Genomic DNA, 10,464 nt, shown 5'->3' on the forward strand with positions numbered 1-10,464 from the left:
GCAGAGGTGACAAGACATAGCCAAACTTTTCATATACGTTTTAGAAAATCAGAGGAAATTGGGCCCCTGGGTGGGGGTCACACTTCTTCCCAGGTCATGATCTCATGGCTTGTGAGTTTGAGCCCCATGTCAGGCTCTGTGCCAACAGCTCAGAGCCTGGAGCCTGCTTTGGATTCTCCATCTCCGTCTCTCTCTGCTTCTCCCTCGCTCATGCTCTGTCTCTCTCACATTCAAAAATAAATAAACATTAAAAATTTTAAGAAAAAAAAAGAAAATTAGAGGAAACCAAGAGCTTACAAATAACATGGACGGAGACTAAAAACTGGCTGAACCTAGTGAATGTTTGGCTAATCAGTGATCTAGGAAAATCCAAGTCAAGGTGCAGTTAGAAGGAGCCATGAAGCCAAGCCGAGACTGAAAAAGCCCTGGCCAGTGTAGCCACTCCACTGAGACAGGTTTAGGGGTCAGAGCAGATAGAGCCTCAGGGAACACACCAGGCTGAGAGCAGAGCCTCACTCCACGGGCTCGGTTGAGCCAAGGGCGGTTGGAGGAGCCTTCTTGTGCAAGTTGGAAGCCAGCCTCAAGGAGACACTGCTGGTGTTGAAGTGTCAGCCCCCTGTCATCCAGCAGAAAAGGGTGAGTCCATTCTGCAAGAGAGGACAAACCTGCATGAGGCTCCAAGCTTTCCCTTCTATGAAATCTGCATGCCAGTCAGTTCCAGGGAGGATTCACAGCCTCAGCTTCCGAATGACAGTCTCCAGGGCACAGCGCCCAGGAACCTACATGTAAAACACACACCCTGTTCTATTCTTCCGCCCCTGTATTTAAAAAAAAAATTTAATGTTAATTTATTTTTGAGAGAGAGAGTGAGAGAGAGAGAGAGCGCAGGGGAGGGGCAGAGAGGGAGATGCAGAATCCAAAGCAGGCTCCAGGCTCCAAGCTGTCAGCACAGAGCCTGATGTGGGGCTCAAACCCACGAACTGCAAGATCATGACCTGAGCTGAAGTCAGGTGCTTAACCCACTGAGCCATCCAGGAGCCCCCTTGTGCCCCTGTATTTACAGAATGCTAGGGTTTATTTGAGATCCAGAAGACAAGGATAACCATTTGCCTGAATTTATTAACTTAAAAAAATCAGGCCTAGAAGTTACTTATCAAAACAGATTACATATTAAGTCATTTGTAAGGAATTTAAGAGATACGCACAGTACATAAAATTCCCAATGCCCAGAAGCTAAATCAAGACATAATGAAGAAGATCAGGAGAATATCAGCATCTGAAACCATATGTTTTCATGCAAAGAAAAGCAAAGTTTAGGGAAATAAAAGCGAAAGAGATGCCGAAAGCAAAAGAAAAGAAAACTCAACTTTATATTTTGTGTGAGAGTGATAAATAACTCTGACTGCCATGCAAAGAAAAAGAAAATAGTAAAACACTTTTAACTTGGCAAACTGAAGGAACTATAAATCACTCATTCACAGATCCTACCCAAACTAGGAAATTAACGACGTGTAGTTTAAAGAAAAGTTCACAAAGGACTAATTACTTTCTGGATGAATATTTAGTTATGATTAAATCCAGTTTTTAATGCCTGATGAATTATGTTGAAAAATACAATGCTTTCTAAAATCACTTCACTTAATAAAATTTGAGGTTCACAACCTCAAAAATTCATCTAAAGACAGTTTATTGCAAAATGGAACACAGAAGACCGAGTCAGATAAATGATGAAAACACAAAGGTTTATTTACATGAAGTTAGACAATCAAGAGAAACATGAACACAATTCGATGTCACTGATTAAACATCAAAAGCTTTAAGTTTTCTAAAAAAAAAATTAGGACTCTGTACCAGAGAGATAGTGCCCCATAGGATTTTTTTCTTTCAGAAGAAATTTCTGAGCCATATTTTATTCTGAAATGTACTATTTATAACCCAATCTAAGCTTTTGGTAAAATACTTTTTTCCATAATAAATCATCATTTATTATTAAGTTATAGTTAATAAATTATCATTTATTAAAATAAAGTGGAATGGAAACGCATAGTTCTTTTTTTTCTTAAGAGCCCAAATCACCAGAATAACTTTTTAAAAGTTTATTTATTTTTGAGAGAGAGCATGAGCAGGAGAGGGACAGAGAGAGAGAGAGAGATTGAGAATCCCAAGCAGGCTCTGTGCTGTTAGTGCAGAACCCACCATGGGGCTCAGTCTCACAACTGGAAGATCAAGACCTGAGCCGAAATCAAGTCAGATGCTTAACCAACTGAGCCACCCAGGAGCCCTGGAAATGTGTAATTCTTAATAGTTACAATATTTTGATAGAATTAGTGGTGGAGTTCTGAATTACAGACTTAATCATTCAAGTCTTCTTTTTTAGAATTTTGACTATATTACTTTTTCTTAGCCTGGATGGAGGCTTATACGTTTTATTGATCTTTTCAAAGAATCAACTTTTGATTTTGTTGATTTCCTGTTGATTTCTTGCTCTCACTTTCATTGATTCTTGTTCTAATTTTTATTATTCCTTTTTCTCTTCCCTACTTTGATTTAACTTACTCTTCTTTATCTAGTTGATTACGGTGAAAACTTAGATTACTGATTTTTAGATATTAGATCTAAATATAGATCTATCCAGATTTCGATCTTTAGATCTTAGATCTTTCTTCTTTGACATACTCATGGAATGCTATAAATTTCCTTTGAAGCACTGCTTTTGTCGACACTGTAAACTTTTATAAGTTGTGTTTTCATTTTTCCTTCCCTCAAAATATTTTAAAATTTTCTCTTAAGATGTCTTCTTTGGCCCATGTGTTATTTAGATGTGTGTTGTTGAATCTTCAGGTATTCTAGGCTTTTCCAGCTACCTTTCTGTTATTGATTTCTAGCCTAATTTCATTATGATCTGAGAATAGACATTGTATGATTTCCATTTTTTAAGAATTTTGTTAAGGTGTGTTTTATGGCCCAGAATGTGGTCTGTCTTGGTGACTGTTCCACGTGAGCTTGAGAAGGGGGTGTGTTTTGGTGCTGTTAGATGAAGTGGTTCATAGGTGTCTGATATGTCCAGCTGATCGATGATGTTGTTGATTTCAATTACATCATTACTAATTTACTGACAGATCCACTTCTAACAGACAAGTGTCGGTGTCTCCAACTCCAGTAAATCCACTTATTTTATCTTATTCTCCTTTTGTTCCATCAGTTTCTGCCTCACATATTTAAATGCTGTAAAACACACTTTGTCATTATGCGATGCTTTTCTTTCTTTTTTTTTACAGTTGATTTCTTTATACTTTCTACACCCAACACAGGGCTCAAACTCACAGTCTCGAAATCAAGTGTCTCGTGCTTTAACGACTGAGTCAGCCAGGCACCCCGGTGCTTTCCTTTGTTCCTGATAACTCTGAAATTAATACAGCTACTTCTGTTCTCTTTTGATTAGTGTTAGCAAGGTCTATTTATCTTCATCTCTTTGTGCTTAATCTATATGTGTCTTCATATTTAAAGTGGGTCCTTTATAGACAACATATAATTGGGTCTTGGGTTCTGATCTACTGACAGTCTGTGCCTTGGGATTATTGATACAGTTGGATTAATATCTACCGTATTTTCTACTATTTTCTATTTGCTGTCCTTGTTCTTTGTTCGTGGTTTTGCCTTCCATTCTTTCTCTGCATTGTGTGGCGTAAATATTTAACATGATTCCATTTTCTCTCCCTTCTTAGCATATCAATTATACTTATGCCCTCTCTTTTTTTTATTAATAGACTTCTATTTCTGAGTCATTTTTACTTTTATTTTTTTACTTCAATCATTTTTAATTGGCTTTGTCATATTTGTGCCTTTTATTGTAAAACCACCCTAGATCTCTTTTGGAATTAAGTAGATACAAACAACAAATAAACATATGGGCAGAATCAGGCTAATATATTTATTACATATCAGAAAATGAAAAGTCAGCTCTTTTAATCCAGGGATAAATTAAGAGGAAAGAAATCACATTTAAAATTAAAAACACATTTAAAAAATGCAAATATTAAGAATGGTATTGCAATTGTATCCTGACTTTATTTGATTTATGCCATCCTAGAGACTGAATTACAGAGTCAGGAGAAAGATCAGAGCCAGGGAGAGGAGTCTCAAAACCCCAAGGAGCAGAGAGTATCTAGTAGTTCAAAGTGTTCAGATAACCCAAAAAATCAGGACTGAAAATGGGGCATTGGACAAGGCAAATAGTGTGGCCCTCTCCGGGAAGAGGGCCATTCACAAGCCTGTACAGAAATTTGATGTTGTTCCTACAGGGACAGTGTCTGCCATGTTGGAAACTTTGCTGTGGCTCCATTCCCTTGGAAGAAGTACAGAGAAAGTACCATTTTGTCTTAATTAAACCCATGCTATTCAGGCTTTTCCCGCTTTCTATGAATTTGGCTCGTATTTATAAAATACTAGAACTAGTACCCAAGTAAAACTGATGCAAGAATTTCCAATGATTATGCACAATTTTGAAAGACTTTGAGGCTTACCACACTAAGATAAGATAAACAAAGACCATTCTATTTCGTTGGATTATTTATTATTTGTTATTTAAATAATTATTTAAATTGAAAGCTGGTCTCTATTGGGGTTGTATAGAAGGTGTATGTCCAAGTTCCTCGGTATATACATCGGGGGGAATGAAGGGAGAGAAAAAGAAACATCAAGGGCTTCCAGTTCAATTCAGTGGGTTGTAATGTTAATTCTCTCACCAAATCTTTTTAAACCTTTTATAATGTTTATTTATTTTTGAGAGAAAGAGAAACAGAGCACAAGTGGGAGAAAGGCAGAGAGAGAGGGAGGCACAGAATCCGAAGCTGGCTCCAGGCTCTAAGCTATCAACAGGGAGCCCGACCCGGGGCTTGATCCCACGAACTATGAGATCATCACCTGACCCGAAATCAGATGCTTAACCAATTGAGTCACCCAGGCGCCCCTCACCCAATCTTTTTTAAAAGGACAACAAATGGATTTTAAGAAAGACACATACTCACAAGACTATAGTAAAAAAGAGAAGATACAATTTTGCAAGCGATAAAACGAACCCAAAGAAACCAATCTGAGACTGGCAGGGAAAGAGCTGAGGACACACACATGCGCACTACAGAAGTCCCCCGAGTCTGGGGAAGCTGGGGACAGCCGTGTCCCCGCACGGGCACTCCAACCAGCCCTGCAACAAGGCCCCGCCCCAGGGAATGTTGCTCCCAGGTTTGGGCTCATCCAAACTCACAGCATCTACCTGTTCACATTGGCCATTTTCTCTCTGTCAGAGGCGAGGGGGTTACAAGGGACGGGAACGCCGGGCGGCAGAATCCTTGGAGGCCATCCCGGAGGCCGCCCACCTCAGTATCGCCTTCCTGAGGGAGAGTCTCTGTGCTCAAAGACCGTCTTTGGTAAGAGGTAAGAATTAAGTGAAGTCAGCCTTAGAAATGAGAAATGTTAAATGTAGTTTTCAGAGCTTTGTCCGAGATGGAGACTGGAGAAAATAATAGAAAAATGCATTCATGCAAAAAATGAAGATGTTTCGAAAAGCCTGCAGTATAGGTTGTTGTTACTCACCTGACTGATTTCTTCCACTGAGATCAATGGACTGACTTTCAGACTCCCAGACTCCTGAACGGCTGTTTTCAGAGGTATAGATAAAAGTTCCAGGTTTGCGAATGCTGTTTGGGCTCAACGTCTCTTGATGTGTTGACATCGTTCAATTATTTTCATTTATCATTCTGCTATAATGGCAGATAATATTGGACTGAAGTTGATGAGGTGATTAATAACCTTGCTTGGTATGTGTTAGTTAATTATTACTGCTGTGATATTACCCACTATTTAAAAAAAAAAAACTCATTATGTTCCTAAGCATCAGGTAAAACTTTCCATTGTTATTCTAGAAAATGCCATGACTTTAGGGATAGAGAGATAACTGAAGAAAGGTGATTTATTAACACAGTTACTTCTACTATCTGTATCAAATAGACCTAAATTTGATTTTGATTTATTTACCCTGATCCGTTTATTCAGTGAGAATTTTATGTAGTTTCGTTTTAAGGGAACAACCTCCTTTGTGAGGAAAAAAATCCTCTCTAGTTAAAAATCAGCTGTTTCACACAATCTCTTCCAATTCTGACTACACCTTAAAAAGCCATTACATAACTCTGACTGTATGTGTAGTTTTTCAAATAATTTGTACCTTACCTATAAGATATTAAATAATGTTCACTATGTTCTGTAGTATTTCTTTCATATATTTTAAGTACTACACTCACATAATATTTTATTCTAATGCTCTCCACAGAGATGTTTTGGTTAAATGGATAGGTAACAAAATGTAGTTATCCATATATTTCTATGTAGCACTTGTAATAAATAGATCTTGATGGGTCCCTTATCTGATAGATAATTAATAATGAAGTAAGAACTTTAAAATTTTTTTTTTTTTATTTCTGAGAGAGACAGAGAGAGAGAGACAGAACAAGAAATCTACTACTTAATCTTACGTTTTTGTGCTGTGCGTCCATGAACCTCCATTAGGGAAGAATCTCCATTACACTGCCTAGCAGAGCTTAGAGCAGAGCCATGAACTGAGGGTAGGACAACAGTGTATGGCCTTGAACTCTGAGTATTCGCCTCTGGTTCAGACCATCGGCTTTAGCATGTCTGACGTGGTGCTGAGATTAGCTGAGCAAACAGACAAGCCCCCAGCTTCAGACCCCCTCTGCCTGGACGGCTCGGTTTTGCCCCTTGTCAGAGTGAGACCTAAAGGCTGATCCTTTCTTCATTGTGGCTTTGCTCGTATCCTCCTTGGAGAACTCACAAAGCTAGAAGACAGTGCTCTGTGAATCACGTGGGCTCCACTGTGGTAACTAATGACTTCATATAACAAATGATGTTCTGTTTTAAAGGGCAGCATGGAGTCCGCACATTCTCTGTGAGATCTTACTCACCGAAACCTGCATACAGCTGTAGAGGTAGCCAGCTGATGTATTAAACAGAAACAAGAAAAGAGATGGGGGGAAGCATTATTTCATCAGTAGAATGATGGATGAATACACAGAAGATTTCTGAATTCATGTATTAGTTGTAGCAATTTTTTGGTGGAGTCTTTTAGGTTTTCTACATAGAGTATCACGTTGTCTGCAAATAGTGAAAGTTTGAACACTTCCTTGATGATCCGGATGCCTTTTATTTCTTTTTGTTGTCTGATTGCTGAGGCTAAGACTTCCAGTACCATGTTAAATAGTAATGGTGACAGTGGACATCTTTGTCTTGTTCCTGACCATGGGGGAAAGGCTCTCAGTGTTTCCCCGTTGAGGATGATAATGGCTGTGGGTCTTTCGTCTGTGGCTTTTATGTTGTTGATCAATGGATAAAGAAGATGTGATATATATGTACATATATATATATATACACCTAGGGCCCTGTAAAGCTACTGGTCTCCCCGTTGTGGAGGACAGATTGGAGGCTCGCTGATGAACTTGGGACATGCAGTTGTGTGAAGTTAGTTCTTAGCTCGAACCCGTTTATGATCCAGGCTGACATATTTAAAAGGAGAGTTCTTCGAGCTTTTCAGCATAAAGCCATCCAGAGAGGAAAAGATCTTGAAAATTTGGAGGCCAGGTGTCAGCAACAGGGAAGAGGGACAGATCAACAAAGAGGAGAGGGAAGGAGAACGGCCCATCTAGGAGGGAGTGGTTCGCAGAAGAGACCTCACAGCCTGGTGGAGGAGGGCTTCAGGAAGCGAGGAGGCCATGCTCTGCAGGAGGGACGTGCTGGTGAGGATGGGTTCTGTCTGAGACGGAACGTGTGGCCCATTTCAGGTCAGAAGAGCAGCGGGTGTCCCCCTCACTGCTTTGTCCACAGCCACAACCAGCTTAGGGAACAGCTCGGAGACTGAAAACCAGAAAGAGAGCAAGCAATGCAAAAGGCACTCAGCGAGATGCGCTACCTTACAGCCATCGCTAAGGAGAACCTGCCGTCAAGCCACAGAGACCACCCTAAGGGTCTGGCTTTACTTGGCAAAGCCTGGTTGCCTGGGCATTGGAAATTAGGCAGGGGAGAGGCACTGTGGGAGAAATAATGAGAAGCAGAGCTTCTTCCTGGCAGAGAAAACCTCTCACAAAGCAGAAGAAAAAGAAAGTATCCTTATTACTGAGTAAGCACTGAGCTATGCACCATGGACAGACTGCTAAAGGTTGCCAAGACAGAAGGAAGTTTCACCCTTTCAGAGAGTAGGACAGCTACGATCTTACTACGTGCATAATCTCAGGGTCAAGGATAAGCCCTGGAAGACGAGAACTGGACAGCACAGTCGGCCACAGGCAGCTCATCCCACACACACCCGGCAGTCGGAGTGGCGGCCGTCTGTGTTGTTAGCCAGCTGCCTTTACGCAGAGGAAAGCTAAACTTCTCGTGCCTTCATGAAAAGAGACGGTTTTAACACTTTGAGCCAAGAAGTTCAGTCAGTCTCCTATCTTCTCTCTGGGACGGGGCGATGAGACATGATTGCCCTTGGGGGTTACATTTTACAGATGGCTCCCGGGTCCCTGAGAAATACTTCTTTGGGTTGTCATTTAGCAAGAAGCTTGTTTAGGCGTTAGGAGGATTTACATACATCTCAAAAGCGAAGAGCAAGAATCTATAATTACAAGTTTTCAAAAGTAAGTTTTCTCAGAAAAGGGAGGGAGAACGTTCTTCTTCTCTCTTTGGCACCAGGACCAGCTAAAACGTCTTTTTAATTGGTATTTGCCCTACGGCACGGCACCTGAGCATCTGAGGTTTGACTCCCCTAACAGAAAATTTCCAGGCCCTCAAAGGCCCCCAAGCATGCTTTGTTTGCCCCAGAGGGGATTATATTCATTTTTTAAAGTTTGCTGTCAAAATTTAAATATCAGAAGATTGCACATGAAATCCAGACTTCCTGCGTCTCAGAAAACTCAGAGTGTTTTGCAGCAATCAGCTGGAGCTAAGATTAAAATATTAAAATGTCATCCCACTGTTATTTCAAAGTGAATGTATTTACTGCTAATGAGCTGCACGCTAGGCTAAAATCTACATTGCACAGCACCAGGGACGATGCCATTTCTAGATACAATAAAAGTGATCATTTGTTGAGCACCTGTCATGGGCCATGCTGTTTTAATCATCTCCTCTTCACCCCGTTGGTGAGGGAGGGATTCTTGCCCTAGGGTGATGGGGATGGCCACACAGAGGGCACCAGATACATGTGATTGACAGCAGCTTTGGTCACGCACACTCACAGCCAGAGCAGGGGACAGCAGCGCACACAGCACTCAGGGCCACACAGGACGTACACTCAGGAGCAGAGCGAGCCAGCAGGCGGAGGGAGGGGGGCGTCTTTTTGGGGACAAGCGAGTGGGGTACCCCCAGTTCTCACGGGAGGGTGAGATGGGCTGGTCTGAATGATCCTGCAGGCTGGCAGGGAGCTGGTACCTGTTACTGAGGCAGAAGCAGCCATCTTGCCTGGTCTACTGGATGAAGAGGATTTTGCCGGGTGGTGCCCTACTCACAGGTGCAGAGTGCAGAGGGGGGCTTGGGGTCGGGCCCTCCGAGGCCCTGCCAGCTTCACATATCACTCAGTAATAATATTAACTTTAGGACCTATCACCACACATGCGTATGGACTGTTTCATTGCTCATAGCGCCTCCATGACGCAGTCCTGAGCTTTCACCCACTTGACAGATGACGAAGCGGAGTCTTGGCAAGGAGGAGATTGAACCACAATCACTACTGGCTACAAGGAACTAGGATGGGTCAGGGTCTAGGGCCAGGGCTCCAACTCCTACCCAGTAAAGCTGATAGAATGACATTGTCCCCTGAGTTACATTGGAGCAAATCACTCGTCTCTATTATTTAATCTTGCTGTTGTATTTTGGGGTGCTTCAATTGTTTACTGAAAGTAGGGTTTGACTTCAGTGAATCAAAGTGAAATGAAATTCTTACAATGTCTTTAGTAATAAACTAGCAATACCACCTTTAATAATACTCTAAGTAAACATAAACAGATAAAAATTAGAAAAACTGTCTTTGCCTGTTGAGGTAAACAGGTTTCCAGAATAAGGCGTTTGGTGTTTGGGTTCCAAAGACTGTTTTTACCTCTTTTGAGCAAAGACTTCTACAGGACGAGGCGAGCGCTGATCTAGGACTGGGTTCGTGGAATGACGATTTCAGAATGCTGAGTGTTCCCAAGAGAAGCTGTCGTGAAAAATCGAGAAAGACTTTGAAGTGGGTAAAAAAGATTATGGGGTGTCATGTCTAACGCATTGTCAGTTACCTCTGTCTTTGATTCAGCTATTTTGTAACGCTGCGAGTTGTACAGTTTTTACAGTAATGCAAATATTTGTATCCTTAGAAATGTAAATTTGTCTTTAGAAATGCAATTGAAGATTGTCATGTAGACATTGAGCAGCTTTGCA

At 41.2% G+C, this 10,464-nt stretch overlaps 1 long non-coding RNA gene across 1 annotated transcript; it reads right to left on the minus strand.

Annotated features, from left to right (window-relative positions):
• Positions 1 to 710: 710 nt before the first annotated feature.
• Positions 711 to 6,795, minus strand: LOC120223059. Its single transcript, XR_005526180.1, has 3 exons — positions 6,528 to 6,795; positions 5,593 to 5,759; positions 711 to 818 (listed from the first exon to the last, which is right to left on the minus strand). It is a non-coding gene; the product is annotated as an uncharacterized LOC120223059 (long non-coding RNA).
• Positions 6,796 to 10,464: the final 3,669 nt, after the last annotated feature.

Source organism: Hyaena hyaena, unplaced genomic scaffold, assembly GCF_003009895.1.
Source record: "Hyaena hyaena isolate Hyena2069 unplaced genomic scaffold, ASM300989v1 scaffold_943, whole genome shotgun sequence".
NCBI lineage: Eukaryota > Metazoa > Chordata > Mammalia > Carnivora > Hyaenidae > Hyaena > Hyaena hyaena.